Source organism: Crocuta crocuta, unplaced genomic scaffold (genome assembly GCF_008692635.1).
Source record: "Crocuta crocuta isolate KB4526 unplaced genomic scaffold, BGI_CrCroc_1.0 scaffold174, whole genome shotgun sequence".
Lineage (NCBI taxonomy): Eukaryota > Metazoa > Chordata > Mammalia > Carnivora > Hyaenidae > Crocuta > Crocuta crocuta.
This window is the reverse complement of record NW_027530330.1, coordinates 1,913,430-1,940,529: the sequence shown is the minus strand read 5'-3', so window position 1 is coordinate 1,940,529 and position 27,100 is coordinate 1,913,430. Positions and strand designations below refer to the sequence as shown.

Genomic DNA, 27,100 nt, shown 5'->3' with positions numbered 1-27,100 from the left:
CCTTCTTCTCCCCCTTGTTCCTCCGTCAAGTTCCTCCTAATCCTCCTATACGTGCAAACATATGATATTTGTCCTTCTCTGCCTGACTTATTTCGCTCAGCATAACACCCTCAAGGTCCATCCATGTTGCTACACATGGCCAGATTTCATTGTTTCTCATTGCCATGTAGTATTCCATGGTATAGATAAACCACATCTTCTTGATCCATTCATCTGTTGATGGACACTTAGGCTCTTTCCATGTTTTAGCTATTGTGGAGAGTGCTGCTATGAACATTGGGGTACATGTGCTCCTATGCATCAGCATTTCTGTATCTCTTGGGTAAATTCCTAGCAGTGCTATTGCTGTGACCCTGCCTTTTCTTTATTGTACCCTCTGTGTTTAGCACAATCCCTGGAATATATTTTGTATTAATACATGTACTTTGAATATTTTAATAATGTCAACTTTACAGAGAACTCACAGAACATAGTGGTTAAAAGCAGGAACTTTACGGTCAAATTATCTGAGCTTCAGTCCTGGCTCTGTCATTTATTGGATGTGTGACCTTGGACAAGTTATTTAATCTCTCCTCCATTTATCCATCTGAAGTAATAACACTGGCCTCATAAGAGTGTCATGAGGAATAAGTCGATACATGTGCAACTTTTAGAACAGTGTCGGCAGCCTAGTTAAGAGCTCAGTCAACTATAGCTTTTATTTAATAGTAGCACTTAAGTGCTCTTGAGAGTTCACAAGTTCTTTTCACATGTTACATTCAGAATCTTACAAAGTTTTGTGACCTAGGGAAGATAAGTACCTATTATTAGCCTGGTTTACAATTGGAGCAACAACTCACATTATGAGAAAGGAACAAACCAAAACTTGAATCTAAGGCCTCTCTGATTCTGAATTCCAAATGTATTTCACTATATATAGATGGAAGGTATTCTTTTGATTCTCTCCCTAATAGTATCTGAGACCTGAGTATAGATATTAAATAACTGTGGTAGAGCTGTTGGGATTCACTACCCAACAAATTGGGTGTAGAAATTGCAGTAGACCATTTTGTAGTGACCAAACTGCAGTAGAAAAATGAACATAACGAATGATCAGTTTCTTTTTTCAGTGGTTTGCTCGTGTGATCATGGGTAATTCTTAAGCACCAGTCTTGCTGGGCACTGTAACATAGGTTGACAGACTCTACCTGCCCTCAGAGTTCATCGTCTAAAAGAAGAAACAGAATATATGCACATGCATATATAACATGGAGAGGTGGTGCAGATAAATATCAGACAAAAGAACATAAAGCACAGAGAACAAAAATGCTGAGAAACATTGGGGCATATAATAGTTTACCAGAACTTGGAGATGCCTAGGGCTCCTTCCTAGGAAAGAAACATATTATTTTGAACTAAAGTATGTAAGATCAGTGGGTCTTGTTTTCAGCTTATGTGAAACTGAATTGTGGATCTCTAAACACTGTCCAGTTGGGGCACCTGGATGGCTCAGTCGGTTAAGCGTCCGACTTCTGCTCAGGTCATGATCACACGGTTTGTGGGTTTGAGCCCCACATCGGGTTCTGTGCTGACAGCTCAGAGCCTGAAGGCTGTTTCAGATCCTGTCTCCCTCTCTCTCTGCCTACTCGTGCTCTGTCTCTCTGTCTCAAAAATAAATTTTTTAAAAAGTAAAAATAAATAAATAAATACTGTCCAGCTTTACATTATTATAATACACTCTCACACACCATGTGAGGAGTATAAATTAGTAAAAATCTTTTGGAGAAAGTTAAAAAATTGAAAAACCCCATACACTTGACCCATTAGGTTCACTGGATCTACTTCTTTCCATCTGTACTATTAGCACTGATCAAAGTTGCCATCTTCTCTTGTCCAAACTCTTCCAGTAATTTTACTGATCCCCTACTTCCATGCTGGCCCCACTACAACCCATTCTTCATGCAGCAACTGGAGTAATCATTCTAAAATACACATCAGATTGCCCCTCTGCCTTCCTTAAAAATCTCCCAGTGGTTTTCATCGTACTTGGCTAATTCCTTCCACAATTTAGAAAGCCCCAGTGGTCTGCTCTACTTCTGATCTCAATCATACCACTTTTTTGCACACCACATTTTGACCTCTTTGGTCTTCTTTCTGTTCCTAAGATACAAGTTGTTTGCCAAAGTTGTTACTCTTTTTCTACTCATCCATTTAGATTCCTACTTAAACATCACCTTCAAATAGGTACACCCAACAACCCAGGCTAAAGTGGCTGCCAAAGCAACTTCTAGCACATCACTGTTTTACTTCTCTGCACAGCACTCTCATGATATAACACTTTCTTATTTCTTATTCAATTCTTTTTACATACATCTATTTTTCAATGTATTCATGCAGGTAGGTCATATTTAGTATTTTTTGCTTTTTTTCCCCATCCCTCCACTTACTCCAGAGAATTTAAGTTTATAAGGTCAGAGAGCTTGCCTATTTTATTCAACAGTGTATCTCCAGCTCTAATAACAATACCTGGCAGGTAATAGTTATTTAGTCAGTGAATATTTAATTCTAGTAATATAATATATGAGCATTTCTCTATGCACTGTGTTTCCAAATATGCACATAGAGTACATTTCCAGTTTAATTCACTCATTGATTAAGTAACTACTAGTTCTGCTGTTTGAAGAATTAGGAATACAATGCATGTGGGATGAGTATCAGAGGACCTAAAAGAAAGTTTGAGTTCACATCCAAGAACACAAAAGGTAAAAAAGATAACAAAAAGACATTTAATAAGAAAAAAAATTTAGGCACACCTAGCTGACTCAGTTGGTGGAGCACGCAATGCTTGATCTTGGAGTCATGAGTTCGATCCCCATGTTGGGTATAGAGATTCTTTGAAAGAAAAGAAAGAGAGAAAGAGAGAAAGAGAGAAAGGAAGGAAGGAAGGAAGGAAGGAAGGAAGGAAGGAAGGAAGGAAGGAAGGAAGGGAGAGAGAGAGAGAAAGAAAATTTATATGTTAATAATTAAATAGTATTGTCATTGCTATTTTAAGGTCAGAAACTCTTAACCCCATCTAAATATAGATGCGAAGGATCAGCTAGAGAGGGAAGAGTGAGCCAATGCCTTATAATAAATCCCCTTTTATGTATATATTGTTTCTCTGGAGAACTCTGCTACAAAAGGTTAGAAGGAATATGATTAGAAACCAAGAGGTGGAGGCCTGGACCTGTGTCAGAGACCGGCTCCGGCTGGGGTCCAGGGGTCCCTGAAGGATGCACTGTGTCTGTGAGGGAAGGATGAGAGAGGCCACGAGAGTCTTTCTGGTCACCAGGCAGGCGTCTCTGCTCTGACTGGGGCTCAACTTTATTTTATAATTAAGTGTTTGGGGGACAGCACAGAAGTGGCATTTGCCGTAGACAATGATTTTTAATAACAAACTTCTTTGATATGCAAGAATTTCCCAAAACATAGATTTGTAGAAGATTCCTGCATAACCTTTATCAATAGTGATTGAGATGCTTATCCTATGGGGAAGAAAGTATCTTTAGTATATCAGACAATGTTTTTAGCATAAACAGCCACAGACAGGGTGAAGTTACTTCTCTGTGAGCAGGGGTCAAACAGGTCTTTCAGGAAACACCTCTGCGCCCATAATCACAAAACTTAACTCTAAATTAGGCTCTTTGTCTCAGGGCCAGACTCAATTGTAACTTGTGTTCTTAGCCCCCCTTATTATGTAAGTCTTGGATCTGCAAGGCCCATAGGAAGAGCCTTTTAACAATCATCCACAATGTTTTCATCTGAAATCTCTTTTTGAAAAGGCAGGAATATGCTTTTCCTTATGAGCAATCTGTGTGGGGAATATCGGTCTGATCTGGAATATTGTGAGGCCTGGTCAATACCAGCAGCCTCATTTCCAACATGAGCCAGTAGTAGCAGAAGGAGATACCAGTTTTCGTTTCTCATGGCAGGAGCTGTGCAAACTCTACCATTTCCCCGCTGTGACTGTCATCCAGCGAGGCCATTGCAGCTGCCAGCAACCTGAGCTAGGAAGGACAATTCATCCTCCGTAGACGAGACCATGAATAGAGGAAGAAAACAGAAACATCAATGTGTGGAGAAGTGCATAAATTTAATAATGAAAGGTGAGGAAATCCATCTACTAATTTCTGTATACTCTGTAAAGAAATGTAACAAAGTTGCATCCGGAAGTTTAAGGAGAGTAGAAAAGTTTTGAAATCATTTCTGTACTGAGTGGAAGAGTTGGCCAGTAAAATACTTTAGAGTCCAAGTAAGGAACTAATGAATTTATGCAGGAAGCAATCTGCTGGGTTCATGATATTCTTTAGTAGTGCTCATTTGCTCGTGTGCATGCTTAGGAAAGCCAACACTTGGGTTGATGCAGAGCAGGTGTTTTGCCAGAAAGACGTGATGGCAAAGCAATTCTGCAATTTTCAGAGACGTATTAAAATTGGTGTAGGTATGTTATTTGTGAAAAATAATAGAACATTCTATTTTTTTCTAATCAAATTTAATTCTACTCTCCATCTTCATTTAGCCCAGAGGCAGAAAGAAATATTTTAACCAATTATTAATACATGGAATCTAAGCTGGATAGGAAGAAAAATGAAGACTGGAAAGGGATAATGATCCGGAAAAGAACACAAGACAGACTGGGCTTCAGGAATTCCCACCTATGGATGATTACAAGCTATCAATGCTCAGCCAGCCTGGTCTAGAATTGGCTCTGTCACTGGATAACGCTGGATCTGAAAGTGTTGGAACTCTCTGACTTTAGAGGATCAATACTGGGGAAGACGGGCTGACAGTAAACTACTGCCAGATGCGAAAGCTGACCAGAATATTAAGAAGCCCACGTCTTGGCAATTTGAAAACCCAAAGCCATTCCATCCATTTTTTTCCATCCCAGTTTGTCATATGATTTTTATTTAGGTGAAGAATAAAGGTATTTGATCATTGTACTAGTTTTACTGGCTCCTTTAAAGCTAATGTCATTTCCAATTTTTGCTTAGAAGAAAAGCGAAATTATTTTTGACTGCCTAAAAGCAAGGTGCTATTCAGTAGTCTCAATCCCTCTCTTATATTTAAAATTATTCTCTGTCTCTAGCATTAGTTATACAACTATCTACCCTTTGCATTTTAAGTGAATTGGAGCCACAAAAGCTTACTCAGCTGGGTTGTTTCTTAATCCTATCAATTCAAGTCAGAATCATCCTTTTCCACCCACATACACTTAGCTTTCAAGTCTAAAATCCAAAGAACCATTTAAATTATTAAAGTCAATCTTGTGAAACAGGATTTGTCACACTGTAGGCAAGTAATTTAAAGAAATTCCAATGTAAATTTGAACTTACATTGACTAGCCAAGGTTCTCTCCCAAATCAGACCAGTAAACTCATATTTGTTTTGTTTTTGATGCTTTGTTTTCATGACCAACTTTGGGCATTGTTTTCATGTTTTTTTTTAATTAATTCTATAATATGGAGTTCATAATAATAAAATAATTAATTAAACAAATATACTAGGCCTAAGACACTATCCTATTGTGCCTCAGACTTAAAAAGCAGGAAGTTGTAATTCTTCCTATATAGTGTGAAAATTATTAATTGAGAAACCCCACTAAAATGGAGCCAAGAAATTTCAGCAGGAGGAGCTCCACCTTACCACTTGTTATCAGTTGCAGACCCAACAGGAAGAGACACACTTGACCTTACACGGACTTGACTTTGCATATGGATATTACTTTACTACACCAGCCAGAAGAAAAAACACTTTCTCTTCCCCTCACCTCCAAATAGCTCAGCCAATGAAAAGCCATCATACTTTGGACTCCCAGTTTACTACAATGGACTTTTAGATCAAAACTGCCTTCCCAATTTACCCCTTAAAAAAAAAAAAGAAAGAAAGTGTACCTCCCCTTTGTTCCCTGGACTTACCTATGATTTTTGATGTGGTTTAGAGCGTTGGGGTCAGAAACACTGGCCAAGAAAGAATTCTTGAGACATCTTCAGTGCAAGAAAGAGCAGCAATGGGGTGACAAGAAACTGATTATATACTTTCAGGTTGGGAAGGGGTTAGGGAGAAATGTAAGCTTCTAAGGTATTTCAGAAACAAGGTTTCCAGGACCTTGAGAAGCTAGCTACTGTTAAGAAATGGTCATTTAGGGGTGTCTGGGTGGCTCAGCCGGTTAAGTGTCTGACTTCAGCTCAGGTCATGATCTCATGGTTCGTGGGTCCGAGCCCCACGTCGGGCTCTGTGCTGACTCTAGCTCAGAGTCTCAAGAGTCTGTGTCTCCCTCTCTCTCTGACCCTCCCCTGTTCACGCTGTCTCTCTCTCTCTCTCTCTCTCTCTCTCTCTTTCAGAAATAAAAAAATTTTTTTTAAAGAAATGGTCATTTATTACTGTATAGTAAACACTTAATCATGAGACCCTTCAGTTGTATATCGGGGGCCATAAGCTTGGAGTATAGTTGCCAACATATATCTTGGGGGAAGGGTAGCGGTGGTAGAATAAAAGAAGTTTCCAAAGGAATTTTTATATGTTAAAGTAGACTTAAAGGATCCTGATGGGTCAGGACAATGTTAAGCTAAGATTCCCTTTTGCCCTTTAGCAAAGTGTCATCATTGAGGCATCAGAGCTCCCACAGGAAGGTCACTCTACCTGTGTCAAGGACTTGTCATTTGGCTATAAGTTGTAATGAAACTTAGTTTTTCATTTGCCTTTGTTTCCCACATCAGTTTTGCCTGGGACACATAATTGTCCCAGATTGCAATTCTCTTTTATTCCAGAATAAATCCATGTTTTATTGGCAAAATAACTGGTCATTTTACTTTTAAGGTTAACAATAGGTTCTAAATTTCCTGATGTGGGTAAATTGAGGGTACAAGTAGACCTTAAAATAACACCTAAACTCAAGCAGGGAGGGAATACGAAGCTGTGAACTAAAGCAGTGATAGGCAGTGTAAAGGAGAAAAAATATATTTTCCACTCTTCATCATTGTCCTCAGCTGAGACTTTTTGTAATAAAAGATTTACAGGGAAAATAACAAACAGAAGTTTAGTAACATGTATGCCTCTTGTATACATGGGAAATGCTCAGGAGAACTGAGTAAAACTCAGAATGGCTCAAGCCACACCTTAAATACCATCTTCAGCTAAAGACAAAAGAACGATGTTGAGGTGGTGGAAGCCTGCTACTTGAAATTACCAGGAAAAGCACAATAACAAAGGTAACAAGGTTAGTTGTTATGCAGATTTAAGCCAGTGCCTCTTCACTGATAAAGACTTTTTGTGATCTGGAGTCATTCTTCTCTTTCTGGTACTGAGAGGGAGATAGCCTTACAAATGGAGATTTCTCTTATAAATGTAAATTTCCCTTACAAAAGGGTAAGTTGTTTGTAGAACTTCTTGTGTGTCTGGTTTTTCTCAAAAATAATCAACTCAAAATAAGCCTTACATTAAAGAGTCATATTTTGGAGTGGCACATTCTGCTACAATTCAGCAGAATTTAAAAAATGGGAAGGAAGGGGATGTCTGCTAGACAGCGACGAAGGACTCCAAGAAAACTCCATATTTATCAGGCTTAGTCGATGGGAGAAAAGTATTATAATTGGCAGAAATTGGAAATTTAGGAACAATGAGTTGTTTTGTGGAGAAAGGTGACAAATCTGGTTTGAGAAATTTTTAGTTGAGGGAAACTGTAGAACATGCAAATAATGATGTCTAGCAGGCAGCTGGAAATGTGTAGCTAGAGTTTTGTAGCAAAGTCAGGGAGCAGGGCGTAGAACTGGGACTGATTTACAAGAGCAATAAAAAGCTGCTACACTCTCGAATGGTGAGAATTGGATACAAACAAATTGTGTATGGGGGGATGGTGTGAGGAAAGAAATTTAGTGTTGTAAGAAGAAGGCACAGCAAAGACAGACAGCAAAGCAGTAAACACAAAATTAATATTCAGAGATAGAGAGCCAAGATAATATAAAAAAAATCAGATGAGAAAAAGTTCTCATTATGAATAGTGTGATCAACTCTGTCAAATGCCACAGAGATTTTGGAAATAAATCATTTCCAAAATCACTCAGTATTGTTAATCTTGGGAATATAGACCATGCTACACCTAATAAGAGCTACCAACATTAATTAATTTTCAAGCTAATAATTATATTTTAATTCTCTTTTCAAGTTTAAGATAGAAACATGCCCAAAAGAATGATATGTCTGAACTTGTCTGAGGTGAGTTTCTCCTTTATTAGGCAAGGATTTGCAGATATTTCCAGAGGTGATGCCTCCTTTTGCCATCAGAATTACACACCTTTCTCTATCATTTCCAAACAGATGTCACTGGTCTTAGAGCAAGAAGACCACTTCTTTGTTCATTGTCTTAAATTAAGACATTGTCCACTAGAACTCTGCCCTGTTCTTCACTCAATGCCCCAAAACAGTTGGAGAAAGAGCTGGGAGCCAGAGCTATGGGTCAAAGCTGCCAATTATCTGACCAGCATTTGCACTGAACATTCCAATTAGCAGGAAAACAAAATAAGAATCGAAGGGAATAAGTTTCAAAAGATCATGACACGGGGTGCCTGGGTAGCTCAGTCGGTTAAGTGTCTGACTTCAGCTCAGGTCATGATCTCATGGTTCACGGGTTCGAGCCCCACGTCAGACTCTGTGCTGACAGCTCAAAGCCTGGAGCCTGCTTCAGATTCTGTGTCTCCTTCTCTCTCTGACCGTCCCCTGCTCATACTGTCTCTCGCTCGCTCGCTCTCTGTCAGAAATAAATGAAACATTAAAAATTTTTTTTAAAAAAAGATCATGACATTAGATTGAGGGATATATGGAAAAGCACCTGTTAAAATAACATCATGTAGGCAACCTCTCTAATTTAACTTATCCTGAAACTGACATTTTAAGTGGACAAGTTTGACTGAGATTATTCTAGGAATTTTTTAAAGCTATACCATGATGCTATTACTCCAGTCCCAGAATCACCTCTCTCAAGAGGGCATCAAAGATTTAGAAAGTTGGAGGAGTAGCTTCTCCAGGTTTTTCCCTTTACAATTTAAAGAGCTTTTTATTTGAGACACACAAGGAAATTTCTGTTGCCAGTTTTCTAGTGGTGTACTTTCATTGAAAGTGGCAGTCAAAAAGAAATCTTTCTAGCATCCATACAGCCAGCTCACTTACATTTGCTTTTGTATAAGCATTATATTTTCTTCTTTGAAAGCACTTGACCATCTTGTCCCTTCCCAAATGCTGTTTCTTTTTCTCTAGAATATGAAGATAGATGTTATTTAAATGAGGAAAATTCAAAGATGTATTTTAAAATATTAGTTAAATTAACTAGGGCCTGGGAAAGAAGACAAGGCACTCAGGGACATAGGAAGGAGGTCAGGACTCAAAAGATGACCACTGAATAATGGAGAGAAAGGAAGTATTTCAGAATATTTTTTTAAAAAACTAGTATGGTCAGACAGGTTCCTACTACCTGAATTTCCACCCTGAGCCAAGTTTTCCTTTAAAAAATTAATTCTCTTGAGGTGACCGTGTGGGCTCAGTCAGTTGAGCATGGGACTCTTGATTTCAGTACAGGTCACGACCTCATGGCTTGTGGGATTGAGCCCCACTTCAGGCTCTGCACTGACAAAACAGAGCCTGGTTGGTATTCTCTCTCTCCCACTCTCTCTGCCCCTCCACCACTTGTTCTCTCTCTCAAAATAAATAAATAAACACTTTTCAAAAATTATTAAAAAAATAAAAATGACTTCTCTTGTATAGAATTGCTGAAACACTAAATTGTACACGTGAAAGTAATACAAGACTATTCTAGAATTAAAAATGAAAACTAGGGGCACCTGGGTGTCTCAGTCGGTTGAGTGTCTGACTTCAGCTCAGGTGATGATCACACGGTTCATGGGTTCGAGCCCCGCATCGGGCTCTGTGCTGACGGCCAGCTCAGAGCTTGGAGCCTGCTTCAGATTCTGTGTCTCCCTCTCTCTCTGACCCTCCCCTGTTCACGCTGTCTCTCTCTCTCTCTCTCAGAAATAAAACACTAAAAAAAAAAATTTTTTTTTAATGAAAAATAGGGGCACCTAGGCAGCTCAGTTGGTTGATCATCTTGACTTCAGTTCAGGTCACTACCTCATGGTTCGTAGTTTGATTCTTACATGGGGCTCACTGTTGTCAGTGCAGAGCCTGCTTCATATCCTCTCTCTGTGTCTCTCTTCCCCTCCTCTGCTCATGCTTTCTCACTCAAAAAGGGATAAGCATTTATTTAAAAAAGAAAGAAAAGAAAATTTAAAATAAATAGATAAATAATCAATCAATAAATAAAAATCATTTATTTTAAATCTAAATTCTTTTCACTGGAGCACCTAGGTGGCTCAGTCAGTTGACCGTCTGACTTCTGCTCATGTCATGATCTCCTGGTCGGTGAGTTCTGAAGAGCCTAAAATTAAGTCCTCCATTAAGAGCAACCTTGGGCTGCACGTAGCCCCAGTTCCAGGAAAAGCCTCAGATTGTTCAAGGCTAAAGCCATTCTCGGACCGCCCTCAGTTCAGCTAATCAAAAAAACATTCCTATGGTCTGAGTCAGGGCTGGGAACTACAGACAGTTATTTTATACAAACTAGCCAATTTCTCACCGCTTGCCTGAACCCCATGTGGGCCCTTTGAGCTCACCTCATAATTGGTCATTTTCAAAGCCTTCTCAAAAGTCATGATTGGGTCCCACCAAAAGTAATGAACACCTCACAGATACTGACTGGTCAAAGCTGTTACCAGGGGTGCTGTACAATTGTAATTGGTGCTTATGTGATGATGCTATAGGTACAATGTGTGCACTGTAACACCCCATCCCTTACCCCATAAAAACCCTACTCGCTATTGTTCGGGGCTTCACCCAGCTGCCACGGGACTGGTAGGTGGGTGAGCCCCTGCTCGAGCTTGTAATAAAGACCCTTCTGTATTGGCATCAGTGCTGGCTCCTTGGAGGTCTCTGGGACTCGTGATTCGGGCACAACAGTTCGAGCCCTGTATCAAGCGCTGCGCTGACAACTCAGAGCCTGGAGCCTGCTTTGGATTCTGTGTCTCCCTCTGTCTCTCTGCCTCTCCACGCCCTATCTCTCTCAAAATAAATAAATACTAAAAAATTTGTTTTTTATTAAAACGCAAGAAAATCTCATCTTATGTGCTTCTCTAGTTGTCAGGTTAATTAAACCCACTAAAGATGGCATATCCATAGTCCATGACTCAGCTCTGGCCAATTAGAAAAGGGAAAAAGCACGTGGTGTTAGTTTCCGTTACTGATGACCTTGCCTTCCCAAATGCTTTTTTCCCTTCCATCCTCTTTACCCTGAAAATGTACTGCACAAAAAGTCAGCCAAAAAATTTGTCCTCAGAAGCTCTTGAGTTAAATAACTCAGAAATTTCTTATAAACATAAATTGAATGTATAGAGATGTATGGATACAGTATGGAGTTGGTATGGAAAGGAAGAACAATTTATTTTTAGTTATGTTAAGCATGAACATACATCCTCCTGATATTATAATTTCAGATAATTTGTGCCATTTTTATGTGTTCACCACTTTTTTGTTTAGTCACTGAAGTTTGCAACTACCGTGCATACAATAAATCTTATGTAAAGCGTGAAAGTACTTAACACTCTTGTTTAAGACAAATTTAAGAAATAAAAACAGGAGGAGTAGAGAAATGTGGTATCTAATGGGTTAAGTACTTCCTTTGTGCTTTGTAAATTAATCAATCAGGGAAGATTAAATGAAATAAAGGTCTTGGAGAACAACTTTCAGCTTGAAAAATAACTAGTCCCTTAAGTAGGCCACGCAAAGAGAATATATATTGTTCCTGAGGTAAGTGAATTTAAAGAAAATCAGTATATGTGTGGCCACCCTTCAGAACTTTGGAAACAGAGTCGCTGAGACAGCATTGTCACTTGAAAATACAGTTTTAATATTTTACCACCCAAATTGTTTCTGTTCATTTGCTGTCTGCAAGCTCAACCTAGTGGTTTTTAAACCCAAATACAATTAACTGCTTTCTATTAATAATATCCAGACCTAAATTTCTTTTTTTTCCCCAAGGAAAGCACCCCACCCTTGATTTATAAAATCACAAAATATAAAGCTGGAAGTAATTCTTCTATTCCTACACTAAGTGTCTTGGCATATCTGCTTGAGGCTTGGCCTTTAATTGTACACCCTCATTTCACAGATGAGAAAACTAAAACCCAGAGATTCAAAATGCCTCAACCAAGTTCACAAATCAGGACAAATTTGTTTTAAAAGACAGAAGTAGGCTGGGTCTATGAACACTAATTCCACTTAAATCCAGTTATTAATACACTTGGTTTCCTTCTGCTGAGCCTTTGAGGAAATATTAATGTCGGAAAAAATCTGCCAAAGCAGTCATGCAGTGTGTCTCTTGTTGCAATAAAGACCCTCATGTGGCCATCAGATCACCCCAAGAACCACTGCACTCAGGAGGATGTTTCAGAGCCTTAAAACTCAAGGTATGGTCCTTGGATTTGGCAGCACCTGGGAGCATGTTAGAAATGCAGGACGTCGGGCCCCATCACAAACCACTGAAACACTTCTGCATTTTAACAAGATCCCCAGGTGATGTGCACATGGCACTAAAGTGTGAAAAGCACTATGTTAGATGATCTTGGAAATAACTTCCAATCTTAAAAATGTATGAGTTAAAATGTGTATGTTTAAATGACATCAGGGGTATCTTATTATTCAAAGTAATTCTGTTGTGAATATTTTTCATACAGTGAAGAATCTCTTTTAAAAATAAGTCATCTCCAATTTATCTTAGGTGTCAATAGGGAATTTTTATATATGGATTTCATATTATATAAGATGAGGCCAATCTAGAAATCACAGAGATAGAGGTATGAAGAAACAAAATGCTCTCAAAAGAAAATGTTACACAAGCAATACATAAGTTGCTCTTATTTGAAAATGCACTTGCTCTACAGTTCACTAGTTCAAAACTGATTTACATAGAATTTATTTTAATTCAGTCAGAAGTTGGGTGAAATTACTTTTGCACTATTTATAGACAAGGAAGTCTCATGAGTTAATTCCAAAGAAAATAATTTTCTTCTTAAAGAAAAACATTATTCTTCAAATTTACAAGTCTCTATTTTCGGGCGAGTAATTGCTATATAAGCAAGAGCATGCATTGTTGTCTGTATACTCAACTAATTACAAATGGTTCTTAGTTAGTAATTAAAGTAACTTTAAAAAGGCAACATTTGGTTTATTTGGTTTGCCTGGCTGTGCACATAAAAATAATAACTTCAAAGCCAGTAAACTATCCATGAATTTAAATAAATCCAAATTAGGCAGCATTGCTGAATTTTAACTGATTACTCACTTAATATCTGAATCTTTTCTTCACCTAAGATCCTTCAAAAGTGGTTAAGAACAATCTTATCACTTTTTAATTTTATGAGCTTCTAAATAGCTAAACTAAATATGACATTTCTTTCAAAACTAAATCAATCTCTTTCGTGGAAGTGACACCAATGTCTTAACCTATAGTTTCAATGTTTTGTGTCGTAAAGAAAAATGTTTATAGTTTTAAACATACAGTCTTAGTACTTTTAAGTACATGTTGCCGTGTAGGTGGCTTTCAACAACAACCCATTTTTAGTGGCTGCTATCTGCAAGCATGAGCTTTGGTGACTATTCTGAAGAATTTGCATAACCCAAAATGTTGCACATACAATAAATAATGAAAATGATTTCATAGAATTATTTATATAATAATAAATAATAATTCTGTACTAGTTTCAGTGATATGATATGGATCATTTCTGAGCATAAGAAAAGTGCTATGTTACATGCCTTGATTTCCACTTATTTCCACTATTTTCCTTTAAGAAGACATTCATTTAGAAAATGCATGTATTTTTATGACTGCTGCTGGTGGCTCGCCATAAAAACTGCATTTTACTGATTTTCTATTGGCCTGTGTCATCTTATCATTTTAAAAATCTATAACCACCCTAGCAAATATCATTTCACCTGACTTTTTATATTGCCTCTGAACTTAAAGGTTTTCAAACAGTGTGACACACAGCTTTTGTGGGGCATACAGCATATGCTTTTCTGGCATTTCAGCTTTTGGAAATTTTAGTTATTTCGTGTACTTAAACTCTTTCACTAAATAGCCCTTAGGTCATTAATAACAAAGATTCTAGCCATTTTCTTCCAACTCTCAAATAGGTGATAAAGAGTAGAACACCATTTATTTGGTGGCCTTACGTAACATCAACTTCCTAAGTTCCTGAAAGAAAGTAATGATCAGAATGACATACTAAGAAGAGTTAAAGAATGAATTACTTCCATAAATATGTTGTTTATAATAATCTAAGTGAAAATAGAGCAAAATGTTTTCTGATCTTCTCTGGAGTACAAGCAGTATTAAGGAGTGAGTTAATAAGGAAGAAAGCTGAAAGTAAATAACACTTATATATGGCTTAATAGTTGTGTCTTAGCACACTATTTTATGACGATCCTACGGAAAAGAAATTTTTTTCAGACTGCTTGTGCTGAGTAAATATTACCTCAGATAAAGGCCACATTTTGACTAAATAAGTCTGCATAAATATAAAACTGTTTTATGTTGGTTTCCTTAGTTTCTCTGCACTAATTCAAAATTCAAACTATGATTCCCCCTAAAACACTCTATAAAATAGTATTCATGACCTCATACAGTGAGGATGATATTTTCCTTTATAAATGCCACATAAAATCTGTGGTAAATTTTTAAATAGAAAAATTGTGAAAATCCCAACATAACCACAGATTGCCCTCCATCCCCTGTCCAATAAATTCTAACTTCAGGTTTTTACTCTGTGACAGAAATCCTTTACAGTCTTGAGGGAAAAAAGCAACCTTTTGTTTCTTGTGCATTTGTCTGTGTGACTTTCTCTTTTCCAGTTGAGAATGAATTGAGGATAAACATTATAATGCATATCTGCATAGGGAAAGCTTGAGGAGTATATTTTCTTCATAAATACTCATAAATACTCAGAAAACTTTAAAGAGTATTTTACCATTCAGGAAGAGAAAAAAATTTTTTTTATGTAAACATGTAGTTACCAAAAATATACTGGAGCCTAAAACAACTAATTTCCTACTGAAAAAAAATAATAAAGGATGTCTATTTTAAATTGGAAGTTATAATCATAAATGAGAATTTATTAAACTTATTAGGTTAAAGTTTGACTTACATACATTTTTACGTAGAATATTAGTTTAAGTTTTTTCGGTCAATTATTAATATTAGCAGTTGCTACCAAATGTAGGAATTTATTTAAATTAGCTACAAAAATATTACATTTAATTTCATATTAAAGTATAGAAATATCATAGCAGTGGAAATATTCTGCCTAAACAATGATAAAGAGAACAGATAGCTAATATAGTGTTATCTATTCTAAGTAAATACAGTCAGTAACTCCTTTGGCTGACTGACTTACATACTGAAATACATTCATTTGAGAGGGACCAGTCTCTCTGATGCATATAAAATGAAATTTTACTTTCTTCCTTATTAACTAGAGTGAATATCATATAGGCACCCCATGATGTCATTTCTCTTCGTGTAGTAGGCTTCTAGATCTTTCCATTCCATGTACTTGGTGCTCTCTCTCTCTCTCCTTTTCTTATTTTTGCAATTATTTTGGGTAAAGATTTTTAGATTTTCATTTTATGCACATGCAGTATTTCCTATCAAAATTTGAGAGATTGAGTCTGTGGTTTTCCAGTTCTCAAGATGAGAGCTGGAAAAATTAACACAAATTAAATCATTGTCCTGTCCAGTAGACTATTAGAAGCTCCTTCTTACTGCTGTGTCGTAGATAAAACATCTCATACTCCAGACTGTGAGGACAGAAAATACAGGAAAGCAAAATTCACTATTGTGTTCAATAGTGGAAAAGAAGATTTGTCACCCGGTAGGTACTTCCCCATTGACTAAGTAAAATAAGAAACCCTATCTTCTCTTCTTTAACTGATGGATGGTCACAACAAAGGGTTTTTGAGCAGAGGATAAAATAGAGATAAACTGATGAGCATCTTCAAGGCTTCTCAGGGACATTAAATGCCCCCCTAACAAAGACCAGATGTCAGAAACACACTGATATGCTTCATGTACTTTTGGAGTATTTGGGCATCTTAGGAAGGAACAAGCAATTTTGTCCTTTGAGATCACAGTAAAAGCTATATTTTCAATAATTTCAAACTCACTTCAGGAAAGAAAAAAGTATACAAAATTCACAGTCGATTAAAGCTGTCATTTCCCTTCTTTTATATATATATCACATGACTCCAATGTTAAAAATTAATTACAAAAGCAATACTTACAGCTAAAAATGAAGATGGATTATATTTTGGTTCATGGTTTTAACGTTTTCAGAGTTCATTATCTCTCAGACTCACCCTTTAATTTGCTATTGAGTTGTGGAGTTTATCTGGCTTTTTAAATGCAATTTATTCTTTCTTTATTTGCACATCAATTATTAAAAAACAAAAGAAAACCAACACACATGAAGAAATATTCTGAGATACAATACTTTCTTGCCCTAATGACTGAAATGTTAAGAAAGTGGGCAAGAAACATTTTCAAGAATATGAGACAATAAATACGAAGAAAGATAATTTTAAAAAATAGAGTAATGTGAGATGGCAATATCAAATACTGAGTACTCATTATCAAAACCAAAGATTATTCACTGCAGGTGTGTTATAGCACATACCTCAAATAAACACCAATTACTCCCTTACTCTGAGTCAGCCTAAGGACAAATTGGAAGCTGCTTTGTGAACACTTCTCTTAGAAAATGGTTTCCCTAAATCAGTTAATAGTGAACATGATCTGGTTAGAAAATATGTTCTCAAACATTATCCACAATATTTGCTCCTTAAAAAAAAGTGAGGGTTTATTGACAACATGGATCATATGGATTAAGCCAGCAACCATAAAGATGTTGCAGTATGCCTAATATCTAAAATTGTAACTTACTTATCACTTAGTAACTTCATTAAACAATTTTCTATATAGGTAATTGTATATTCTATTTCTTTTCCAACAGAGGTAAATATGGCCTCAGAGAATTGGAATGAATAAGTGTTGGGAAGGGAAATCTAAATTTTGCACCATTCTTTACTTATTCCATGAATCACCCTTACCAAAACTAAGCCCATCCTCCCCCCACAGGACTTAAGAAAATTATTTGTAATTTGCAGGCATTAGTGATTTTATATAGCATATATTCTTCTTGGGTGTTTGCATTTTAAAAGGACAAAAAACTTGATGCAAAGTAGTAAACTGTTAATAATAAAATCCTGTATTCTTTTAGAACACAACAAGAGAAAATTATTTGCTTCTTCTGAGAAACTGGCATAATTTCTCTGTGGATAATGAAAATTATTTGCTTTGAGTACCAAGATATATAAAGCCAAATTTACAGGCCACCTTTATTAATCTTTTCAGCTTCTAGTCCTATGTATTTCCCATTACTGATTGTCCATTACAATTTATCTTTTCTCTGGTCCTAAATTTTTACAAGCTACCTGGCTCTCCAGGGAATAACACTACTTGCATAATACCAGCACCGCTGTGTCTTCCAAGATTGGTCCCCACCATCACCATTACCCAAGCCCACAAACCTGTGCAGGGTGTGGAATTTTCCTTATGTCAGCTCTCCATTTTCCATACTTAATCCTCCATGTGTGCAATACTGCTCTCCTACTTGAAGCTAATTAATTCAGAGTGACCCATAAAATTGTGAAGGAAGATCAGTCTGCTCTTTGCCTCTCTCCTCCTTAGAGTCTTCCTTGTGTCAGGGTTCTAGGACCACTCCCACGCCCACCAGGCCATAAAGACCTTGAGCCTCAGAGTATCTGTGTGGCTTAGTCAGTTAGGCATCCCACTCTGGATTTTGGCTCAGGTCATGACCTCCCAGGTCCCGCTTTGTGCTGGCAGGGTGAAGCCTGCTTAGGATTCTCTCTCTCTTCCTCTCTGCCCCTCCCCTGCTCTCTCTCTCAAAATAAACAAACTTAAAAAAAAAAAAGACCTCAAGCCTCTACTCAGCCTCTGCCTCCCTCAACTCCACTGCCTCCATTTCACCCAACTTCTCCATTCTTGCTCCCAAACTTGTTTAGAATTGTTCATTTCAATAATAAAATAGCTTTGCAGAAAAGCCTGAAGGGGCTTTATGTAGTTAGTGTTGGTCTCTCAGTATGACCTTCACACTGAACCAGGTCAAATTTCCCCTCAAATGTAGATGGCTAGTGTTTTCTAATTTACATGGGGTTTCTACCCTTATCTCATTTATTCAAATGAAATATACACACACAAACACACATATGTAGATATGTTTATATACTATATTTACGCTAACACATGCACGTGTTTATCAAAAAGCATTATGTATAGAATTCACACTAGTTGTGTTTATTTCAGGGAAAGCATGCTGAGGGAACATTCTAGTCTCATTTTTTGTCAAATACGAAATACGGTGGTTTTAAAAACATTTTTTATATTAAACGTAGGGCATTAATTGGTCTAAATATTCCTGGCAGAGTTTCTGCACCTCTAATTAAATTCCAAACAGGCCTCACTTCTCAGAAAACACACGTATTAATGCCCTAAACTAAAGCAGATGAAATGCTGCATTCTAATGAGTCAAGCACCATTGACATGCCTTCCTAGATTTTGAGTCAATCCACCCTCAGGCTGCACAGTGCTTTCCATTCAGCAGAGGTGCTGCTATTCTACATGCTGGAGATTTTCATTTTGCCCTTTATATCATTTCAAGAAGTAATTAGTGTGTTCAGTTACCTTTCTGCATGATCCTAATTTTCTCTCATTAGCTTTTGGCTCTGTTGAATTCAAAGTTCATTCCTCTTTGTTTTTAGAAAGTATTTTTAAACAACTTGAAGTTAATGTCAGACATAAAGTGTTCTATTTGTTTCATATTTGTTACGTTGAAGAATAATTTCTCTGGGCTTCTATATTGAGAAACATCCTATCCCTTTTTACCTCTAGATATATTCAAAATGGGCTTCAATAAATCCTATTCCTTATTTAAGACTTTAGGAAATAGTAATTAATCACCATGATTTAGCAGTTAATAATTATAGAGACAATTATTTCAATAAATCAGCTCGAAAGATCTCACAAATGAAAGAGTTTTCTGGGTTAACATTGTAAAAACTTTATAGTCCTGAATTGTTTCCTGATTATTCTACTATTAATTATTTAAACAATGTATTTCGGCTTAAGTACAGATGTTATTTTACATTTGTCCAACTCATTAACTTACTCACCAGACAAGAAAGCAATAGAATGACAAAACATGTCATTTTCCCCAACACTCAAATGAAATTTTTCAGAAACTCCTTTATATACATAAAAATTCACTTACTTGATTATACATCCTACCATTATTTTGAAAATCTGTCAAAACAAAAAGAGACTTACCATAGCCGAAAACATTTTTTTAATCCTATGAAATTTGGTCTGGGTATAGAAGGCATATTTTATAATAATATGAAGTATGGAACTGTAATCATAATTTTTATCTATGAAGAAATATTATTTTGGTGCAAAGCTTTCAGTTCAGTCCAAAAAAGTAGTTATTTTTGAAACTATGCAGTTAGTTATCAACTGATTTCCAGCTAATTGACTGAATATAAAGTACCTTGTGCCTACACAAATAAACCATGCCAACAATTTAAGATTAATTGCTATAATATGTGAAATTTTCTTTAAGGTTATGTTCAGAGCTGAAGTTGAAAATTATTATTAAAATGGCCATTGATCACAGTGACCAACCAATATAATCTAAATTATAAAACTAAGTTATATAAGTAGATAAGCTGCTGAAGCTAACAATAGCAGTGGTCTGGAGGTGCGAAAGTACAAATCGCCTCTTTAACTGAAAACACTGTAAGATAAAGAGCTCCAAAGCCTATTCTAACCAGAATTACATGACCAAACGGAGTTCTTTGCATATATAAAAGTGCCCCCAGATGAAGGTGTATGTGTAGAACCTTCTACATAGAAGCCATAATTGGTTTGTGGGAAATTTTGGCATATTCTCCTGACAAAACCACAGAGCCTACCATTAAATTAACAGCTATATGGAAGGCTTTTAACAAGATAGTTAAATTTCTGATAAGCAACTTTAAGACTTGGAAAAAATTAAGCACAGTACTCCAAATGAAAGGAATTATTTTTTCTACCCAAAAAAAGTTTTTACTATGCTTCTAAATCTGTGCCATTTCTTGCCTAAAATACTTGTTTAGAGCTGCTCTTTTGTGTTAATTCTTTTTCAAATTTCATTAGATGATCTCAGAAACCAATAGGGATTTAAATCATCATGAATAATGATAGAGTCAGATGAATAGGCTGTAAAAGCAAAAATAACTTAAATTTGTAACACTAGTTATAAATAATAATAGGACATTAAAGAGTTTTATTAGAAGAAAAATTGCCCGAAAAACTGCCTTCTGTCAGTTTAACCTTCTAGAATTTCTCAGACAAATCGTTCTACAAAATCAAAACCAATATCCAAGTCTGTATGTAAAAATCACCAATTCAAAATGCAACTATTTGTCCTCATTTAAAATTTAAAAATGGTCTCTTGCTCTCTTTGTGTTTTAGCTGAATCTGTGCACAGTACATTGTTGTTCCAGCTCAAAAACCTCCTGTGTGGCCGCGGGCTTGGCAACCCAGAGAAAGGCGGTGAACACAGTTGAATTCAGTGCAGTGCACTTGGTTACACAGGGAGAGCGTGAATAATATTTGGAGATCTAGCACACCTTAGTGGAAACAATTATAATTACAACTGCATTGAAGATATTTAAATTTTAAATTCCATTGTTTTAGTTCCATTTCACCTAAATGGATGGGCTTTGTTCTGACATTTTTTTCTTAAAATGATGTGTTTTTTTCTCCAATTTCCTCACAGATAAAAAGAATTTACTTTTGACAATAAATTTCTAAAAATAGAAGTCATGATTTCTTTTCAGAATATCCAAAAGCATCCCTAGAAGCCGTCAAATTAGGGGCAATGCCATCCTGGTTAAATGTAAAGTGTCAGATTTTTTCTTGTTAAATGATTGCTGTGCTTTTGACCTGTAAAAGCTGTCAGGTCAGCTCTTAGGATACTTCAAAGACTTGGTTTCAAATAGGTTGTACATGTTCTACTATTAATGGCTGACCCTCCCTTTACTTCACACTACTAAAATGTCATCAAGAAAAGAGAGTAAAAAACACATCATAAATATCCATTCTAGACCATTTCAAAAGCTTTCGATTTTACCTTCTGTTCTGTCATCCTCCATCTTAAAGGTGAGATAGGTAAAGCATCAAAAATAGATGGAAAATATTCATTCCAAAACATGCTGAAAATTAGCCCTCCATTGACACATGTATTTCTAAAAATCAAGATATAATATTTATGAAGTTGTAGGTAAAATACACTTGCTTATTGTCTAGGCATCTCAACTATCTGCTATCTGACTGAAAACTGGAAAGAAAGCAAATAATGATTATTAACAATTAAATATTTAAGAGCAAGTGACTTCCAAAATGGCAGAATAAGAGGCTTAGGACATGTTCCCCCATCCTCACCCCAAAACAGTGATACAACTCCAGAAAATTGTAAAAACAAACAAACCAAATCAAACCAAAACAAAACAACTATTTTAGGACTCTGGAAATTAGCCAAAGGCATTCAACAAATTGAGATGCATTTATTCAGGTAAAACCTCCGGAAAGAACAGTGAGTGCCTATATCACTTTTGTCTGAGCTGCTGCCTTCCTCAATGTCCACCAGCTTTGTTGTCATGGTAGATACACAAGGGCATGCAAGCTGTGAAAAACAGCTGCTTCGTTGTTGGAGGGGCTTATTTGGTTTAGAGTAGAGCACTGAGCAATTCCATGCCTATGGGAATTGCCCAAAATAGTAGCGGTCTCTGAAGCAAACAAACAGGGAAGTCCAATGACAAAGGTGTGTCCTTAGATTGTAGACCTGGTCATAGCAAGCAACAAAATGGCAAACTAGCTTTAAAAAAATAACAAGAAGATTGGGGAATGAGACAACATAACCCCAGTCTCATTCAAATGAGATTGAGAGCGCTGCTATGAACATTGGGGTACATGTGTTCCTATGCATCAGCACTCCTGTATCCCTTGGGTAAATTCCTAGCAGTGTTATTGCTGGGTCATAGGGGAGTTAATTTTTTGAGGAACCTCCACACTGTTTTCCAGAGGGGCTGCACTAGTTTACATTCCCACCAACAGTGTAAGAGGGTCCATCAACGGACGAATGGATCAAGAAGATGTGGTTTATCTATACAATGGAATACTAAATGGCAACGAGAAAAAATGAAATCTGGCCATGTGCAGCAACATGGATGGACCTTGAGGGTGTTATGCTGAGTGAAATAAGTCAGGCAGAGAAGGACAAATACCATATGTTTGCACATATAGGAGGATTAGGAGGAACTTAATGGAGGACTGTGGGGGAGAAGAAGGGGGGAAATAGTGGGGCAGAGGGAGAGAGGCAAACCATGAGAGACTCTTGAATGCTGAGAACAAACTGAGGACTGATGGGTGTGGGGGAGAGGGAGGAGATGAGCATAGAGGAGGGCACTTGTGGGGATGAGCACTGGGTGTTATATGGAAACCAACCTGACAGTAAACTATTTGTAAAAAAAAAACAAAAAACAAAAAAAACCCAACAATGAGATTGAGAAATTCTCACAAGTCTCTGGAAATTTGGAAGCCTGCACAGGCTACATATATACAGGTGAGACCAGAAAGGGCATGACACATTCACTCATTCCTGGCTGAACATGAGGCCTTGTGTATTCACACAAGAGAATAAAAGGGCCTGGAAGAAAGCAAAAGCTTGGACAGACTTGTAGACTGCCTGAATTTTGAGTGTGTCCCCAAACACACAGATCAATATGAGGAAAGTAGGAGCCTTACTAGGTCATAATTTCTCAACAATCACCTGCTAACCACTAAGCTGTGTTGTCACAGAGCCTCCTAGGGAAGAGGCCATGATTAAAAATATGAACAAGAATTTTTTTAATTGTACATAAATATTAGAGGATGCATACTGTGGAAGAAAACAGATTCTTTGTGTCTAGTCCAAGCAAGTTGCTAAACACACACACACCACGACCACCACCACCAACAACAACACTAGTAACAATCCATAGGGGAAAAACTCAGATTTCAGAATTGCTACAATATATTATGTAAAATGATTAGTTATCAGTAACAACAAAAACATCAAGACATGTAAAGAAACAAGAAAAGGTGACCCACACAGAGGGAGGGAGGGGAGTTGGTTCGAGGGTTGTGGGTTATCATTAAGCTGATTAACATTAACAAAGGGAGGGAGGGAAGCAGTCAGTAGAAAAATGGCTCTCAGGGTACCCAGATATTAGACTTAACAGACAAAGAATTCAAAGCAACTGTGGTAGGGTCCCCGCCCTAAGAGGGGGAAACCTCAAGGCAACCTGGCTATATGCATAGGTGACAACATCGCTCACGACCTTGTAACATGAGACCTTGTAATCAGACTACATACATGTTTGTGTGTTACCATATACGGGAGACAAAGAAGTAGAAAATATATGAAAAACTACACCACGTGGCATTTGGGATCCAGTTCTTTGGGTACGAGCCCAGCTGAGCTGGCACTGGCACAAATAAAGTTGCTTCCTGGAAAGAAAAACCTCGGTGTCATGACTCTGTGTGAGAATCCTGCTACACAACCATTATAAATATGTTCACAGGAAAAAAACACATTTTTGAAGAACTGTAGGAAAACATGGTAACAATGTATTGTCTAAAATAGAGTCTCACCTTAAAAACTGAAATTATAAAAACACACCACATAGAAATCATGGAGTTGGAAAGTACAATAACCAAAGTGAGAAACTCACTAAAGTGATTCAACCATAGATTTGAGATGACAGCAAAAATAATTAGAAAGCTTGAAAACAGATCAATAGAAATGATCTAATCCAAAGAACTGAGGGGAAAAAAGATAAAGAAAATGAGCTGAGAGCCTCAGAGACCCGTGGGATACCATCAAGAATATAAACATACGCATGATTAGAGTCCCAGAAGGAGAAGAGAAAAAGGGTCAGAAAAATATTTGAAGAAATAGTGGCCAAAAAATTCATGATTTTAATAAAAAACATTAATATCCAGATAAAAGTTCAGCGAACCTCAAGTAAATACAAAGTGATCCATGGTTAGGCACATCATAGTCAAATTGTTGAATGCCAGAAGACAAAAAGGAAATTTTGAAATCAGCAAGACAAATTCAACTAATTGTGCACAAAGGAAAAACAAAATTCATAGCTGACTTCTCATAAGAAACAGAAAAAGCCAAGAGACAGTGGGATGCTATATTTAAAGTACTAAAAGAAAAAAAAACCCAAAAAACTAACAAAGATGGAGCCTTTATCCAGAAAAATAATCCTTCAAAAATAAAATTGTAACAGACACTCCCAGACTTTAAGAAAAAAAATGTTTTAAGCAAGTGTGCTACTAGCAGACCTGACACATAATAAGAAAGTCCTTCAAGCTAAAATTCAGTATTATTCAGTAACTTGAATCCACATAACAAAATAAAGAGTACCAAAAAAGATACATGTGTGGAAGTTATAAGAGGATGTATAAATATATTTTCCTCATTTCTTCTTTCAAATGATCTAAAAAAATAAGATTGCATAAAACAATCTTTATAAAATCGCCTTTCTTAGAATTCTGGGAAGATTGTGGAGTTAGGAAGCACCAGGAATCGATCTTGCCACCCACACAACACTAGGAGTGTACTGGCAGAGTCTGTCTGATAAAACTGTTTTTGGAGTTCTGGAGAGTACTGAAGACTTGTAACTTCCAGGGGAAGACTTGGAGGGTAAACCATAGTTGATTTCAGTGAATTTCAGCTCTTAGCACAATAGCAGCTACCCTCTAGCCACATGGCAGTTTGGAGCACCTTCCGAGCAGCTTGAGAGAACCAGGAAGGGCAATGAGGATTTTGTCCTGCAAGTATCAGGCATTGGTGCTTTGATCATTGGTTGCTGCTTCTAATCATAAGACTGCAGACCCAGACGTGGACAGACATCACTTCACACCCTACCTACTGTTCCAAGTCCCTCACCCTCCTGTTGAAGCAATTTCTAGAAGAAAATGGCAGAAGCCAGGCCCTCTTTTCAATAATCGCCCTAAATATAAGTGGATTAAACTCTCCAGTCAAAAGAAAAAAATCGGAAGAGCAGATGAAAACACATGACCCAACCATATGCTGTCCAGAAAGCACTCACGTTAGATAAAAAGATAAAAATAGATTTAAAATTAAAAAGATGGGAAAAGACTGTCCATGCAAATAGACCACCAAACAGACCACCAAAAGAGAGCAGGGCTGGCATAGAAATATCAGACAAAATAGATTTTAAATCAAAAAAGTTTACAAAAACCAAAGGAGCACATTACATATTAATAAAACATTCAAAATAGCAAGATACAACAAGTATACACATTTACACATATAATAACAGATCGTCAAAATGTATGAAGCAAACATTGGCAGAAATTCATAAGAAGACCGTTGTACAATGACAGTTGGAAACTTTAATGGATAGAACAGCCAGACAAAAGATTAGTAAGGAAATGGAGGACTTGAAGAACACAATAAACCAACCAGACCTAAGAGACATGTGCAGAACACTCTACCCAATAACAACAGAGTACCCATTCTTCTCAAGTGCACTTGGAGTGTTGGGAGCCATTCTGAGCCCACTAGTCGAGAAAACTCCTGGTGAGGTTAAAGCAAGTTTGCACGGTCTCTTGCCAATCAGATGACGACTGATATCCACCCCCACTCAATTATTTCTGCTTGAGCACTGACCCCTAGGGTACCTTGTTGATCAATATTGGGAGTGACTTCTCCCCTTATTCCAGCCCTGGTATGATGACTGCACTTTGTGAAGGAACTTATTGTGAGAACTTCTTCTTTTGATTATGGGAACAGACATCGTGTCTCCAGCAGCTCCTGTTTCCCTCCATACTTTCCCTTGAGCTATGAACAGGCTAATGACCCCTAGTCATAAAAGATTGACCTTTACATGTACAATTCTGTTTCTACCGTTGCATTAGTCCAAGATGTTCATACAGCTCAACATGTAAATCAACTAACCAAAAATGTCTCTCATGCCCTAGCTATTCAAGAAATCATAAAAGTAGACACAAAGGTAAATGCACTCAAAGAGGCTATTCTATGTATTGGAAATAAGCTAAACTCTTTAAAGGTATGTTTGGCTCTCTGGTACAATAAAGCATATAACTGGAAAATCAAGTCTTGCCCGGAGACAAAGAGCCTAACTTAGAGAGAAGGAACAGATAAGGGCAGAAGATAAGTTAGTACATACACCTTTGCTAACTGATGGTGTAGAGCAGCCCCTTACCTAAGGCCTACTTTCCACAAACACCTTCCCTTCCCCTGGCAGCTGTGATGAAGATGGATAAGAGTATCTACAAACCTATGACTTAATCTTAGTGTTATTATAATGTGAACACCCTGTTATTTTCTTAGTTACTCAACTTCACTATAATTGGGGCTGTTCTGCAAGAAGACTTCTGTAAAACCTGTTTCTGTACATTTTCCAAAAACACCTTATCACAAAGAGCTATCCATTGTAAAAATTCCATTTTCTGATGCCATGTTAACTTTTGTCCTATAAATAAAGACACCAGAACCGACAGGACAGAGATGCCTGCCTGGTGATCAGAAAGGATCGCGGGGCTCTCTCACTCTCTTGCCGACACCGTCCATCCTTCAGGGATCCCTGGACCTGTCGGAGCCGGCGCGGCCTCCAACATTGGAGCACTCTTCAGGATAGACCAAATGTTAGGTCACAAATTAGGTCTCAAAAGGGGCGCCTGGGTGGCTTAGTCAGTTAGGCGTCCGACTTTCGCTTAGGTCGTGATCTCGCGGTTCGTGGGTTTGGGCCCCACGTTGGGCTCTGT

At 37.2% G+C, this 27,100-nt stretch overlaps 1 protein-coding gene across 1 annotated transcript in view; it reads right to left on the bottom strand.

The window, feature by feature from the left end:
* LOC144232803 (uncharacterized) overlaps nt 1-27,100 on the bottom strand; it is a 413,974-nt gene that overhangs the window by 384,991 nt on the left and 1,883 nt on the right. The gene's annotated exons all lie outside the window — the stretch shown is intronic.